The sequence below is a fragment of the Pyrus communis genome, chromosome 3, assembly GCF_963583255.1.
Source record: "Pyrus communis chromosome 3, drPyrComm1.1, whole genome shotgun sequence".
NCBI classification, from domain to species: Eukaryota; Viridiplantae; Streptophyta; class Magnoliopsida; order Rosales; family Rosaceae; genus Pyrus; species Pyrus communis.
The window spans coordinates 2,630,727-2,634,080 of NC_084805.1; the positions used below are offsets into that span (position 1 = coordinate 2,630,727).

At 33.9% G+C, this 3,354-nt stretch overlaps 1 long non-coding RNA gene across 1 annotated transcript; it reads left to right on the forward strand.

Annotated features, from left to right (window-relative positions):
• Positions 1–509: 509 nt before the first annotated feature.
• LOC137728745 (uncharacterized) lies at positions 510–1,688 on the forward strand. The gene is made up of 3 exons (XR_011067938.1): positions 510–695; positions 1,013–1,079; positions 1,185–1,688. It is a non-coding gene; the product is annotated as an uncharacterized lncRNA (long non-coding RNA).
• Positions 1,689–3,354: the final 1,666 nt, after the last annotated feature.

Sequence of the window (3,354 nt, forward strand, 5' to 3'; positions counted from 1 at the left end):
GACAATTTCATTCATGATTAGGCTGTGACTCCTACCAAGGCTTGTTTATGAGCACGATATGCAACATTGGATCCTTATCTCTTAATTTAATGTTTACTTATCAGGAATGAGAAAACTTAGAAGTATGAAAATGTAAGAGAAGAGAATCGGCTCAACTAGCCGTCCTAGTCGATATGCTTCCTGATATTTTGATATTTTAAAGAAAGCTTACATTTTTTCAATTCCTTACATATTAGTAAATACAAGAGAAAATTTAAATAATTACATTCGAAATAGACAACTACTTCCAAAATCAATTTTGTCAATACCAAACCTATATAGTTAGTGATACTTATCTTTTATTTAACTCAAGCCCTATAATGTAAAATATTGTTGTTTATTAAAAAATAAAATAAAAATCAACCTATAGAATTTAGTTTGGTTCGGGCTGTTTGAAAAATGGGAAGAGATTCATTTGCAACCCATATGTCGAAGTCCCCGTTACTTTGCTTCCAATGGAATTTGCAGCCCATTTTCCAGCGAGTTCCAACAATGGCTTCCTGAATCCGATTCCGGAGCTCCATCGCCACCATCGTCAACCCCAAAGATCACATCATGAAGCTTGCTCTTTCCATCCTCTTCCTCTCTCTCAGGCTTCTCCTCTTGTCTTCGTCCTGCCACTGCTAGAAGCGGCCTTCACAGTTCCTACCCTCCAGGTCCACATCTCCTCATCTGTCATATACATACATACATACATACATACATACATACATATTTGTATGCATTCTATTTTCATGTGTGTGCATTTAGTTCTATGGGAGTTGAAAAACTGAGATTACAAGAACATGAAGTAAATTGAAAAATTTTCCTTTGATATTTCAGGTACCAAACGGTAGTTAATTATGATCAGATGGATTATCATGCCTGTTGCGTCCTTAAATTCTTTATATTTTAGGTGGATTAGCGCTACTAGGAAAGGAAACTAAATCTTTAAGCATTAAGAATTTAGCTAATTGTAAATTAATGTTGATAGGTTTCGAATTTGGTCCTCGCGCTGGTTCCGGCAGGCAATTGTTTGAAGATAATGAGTCTCAGACGCGGTATTTATCACTAAATTGAAGCTTAGTAGCTTAACAAGAATTATATAATCTAATTTGATATAATTATGTGTTTACTGAAAATGTGAAAAAAAATTGGTGACACAGTGTTGATGTAGCTCAAGGGTACATGACTAATTCTGACCTGGGACAGGCCATTAAGGCGTTCGGCCAAAGATGCAGTAACATTTATACGGCTTACAGGTGATTACTTGGGCTTGTGCATTTTTAACATTTGCCAGATTATAATTTTACCACTTGTTAGTAGAAACAAAACAATCGTATTTGTTAGTAGTAGTTTGAGCTGGATAAATACATGATTTTAATTGTAGGATTTTTGTTTAGGCATCTCATGAGGGATTTTTCGAATGGATTATCAGTTTTGGGAAGAGTGTGAATAGGGTTCCGCTGGTAATCGTTTCACTGAAGTTTCCTCTTTGTTTTTTATCGCTTTAGTTTTATTTATTAGAATAACATCTTGACTAACATCTTATGAAGTTGGTAATGTTTGATGTATTATTGCTTGTAGTGGGTAGTAGCAATTTCTGCTAAGCCCGGGGTGGAAGAGCCTGAAGCTGCATTTAAGGTGAATGTTCTGTTACATACAAAAACAAAAACCAAACAATTTTATTTTTGAATATTAATTTATCCAAATTATATCCAAGCCGCCATTTGGTAAAAACTTTTGAATCCTGAAATTTTAATCCTTCCTATATACAATCAATTTTTTGGAACATGGCAGGATTTTTGAAGGAAGACGCATTAGCGTCCCCCCTTCCCTTCTGTAAATAATAATAACGTAGAAATTATATTTGTTCCATAACCCAGAAATGGTTATTATTCAAAAGAACAGGAACCTGCTTTGATTCCTTCAAGATTAGCACAAATTAGTCCTTGCAGCTGCTTGAAACTGAAATTAACCATAGAGCTGTGTAATAAGGATTCAGGCACCAGTACCTGAAATCTTTTTGCAACAGTAAACGCTGAATAAGGGTCAGAAATTTAATTACATTGATTGCTTATTAGTGGAAGTTAAAAAAGTGCGATATAGCTTCTAGCTTATTGCACCTTTGAATCCAGAAGGGTGCAATACCTGTTTACCACCGAATTGAGTTGATTCTGGTATTGGAGAATATCCATCTGCACTCTTTAGAAAAGTTTTATTCATTCCGCTAGTTCAATTATGTTACTTGTCCCTCAGAAAGGACAGATTCTATCAATTGTATGTGTTTTGAGGGCAGTTTTAGTCACCATTTTTTTGTTACTTTTTCTCTGATCTTGTATGGAAAGAAATAAAGGAAACTGCTACGAGCTACTTATGACCACAAGAAACTTATAATGAAACTGAGAAGCTGTAATATGACAAAGATTGTAATTTATAAGTACACGCCAAAAAATCACTTGCAATTGGATATTTTCATTTCCCTCTTCTTCTTCCTTAAAAAGTTCATTGTTTCTGAATTCCACTGCAACTAATAATATATTATTGTTAGTCTGTCATTTTCCACCTGCCATATTTCGCGTTTACTGTCGAAAACTGAAGTCATGAATTTCACTTTTTGTCGAAAAAGTTTTGCATATTACCCGGATTTCAATTTATTGAGTGTTTGCCTACACTGACGGTGTAGTATTTTTGTATTCTGTGTGCTACTTTAAAAATCTCTTTTGTTCCTTTTCCATTCCCGAGAATGTAAATCGATTGTTACTCGTTCATGCAATTTCAAGTGATAGTTTGAGCATTTTTTGATAAAGATGCTGGGTGCCGCATTACATTGGAAATGTGCATGGAGATGAACCTGTAGGCCGTGAGCTTCTAATTCTACTTGCAAATTGGATATGTGACAACTATTTGAAAGATCCTCTGGTATTTTTCTTTCCTTTTATTGTAGGTGTATGTCTAATTATTGTTCTGTAACTCTTTAGTGTTATACCCTACTTTTCTTTGTAATTTATGGCAATTTTAAGTTACTTCATTCTTACATTTTTGTCTTATTTTCATCTATTTGTTCCTGTTTCGACATATCTGCTTTGCAAATAAAAAAGAAATCTATTTTTGGACACTTCTGGAAGTTTTCCTCTACTTGCTTAGTCATTTGTGAATTTTTTACACTTTGATTGTGATGTGTAAAGACTTGGTTGTCGTTGTAGGATTCATATAGCTGACCCTTCTTAATAGTGTTCTAGGATTCAAATTGTAATATCATTTTTCTTTTCTCTCTTTCGTTTTTTTTTTTTTTTTTTTTTTTTTTTTTTTTTTTTGGTGTGGAAACAAATTGTA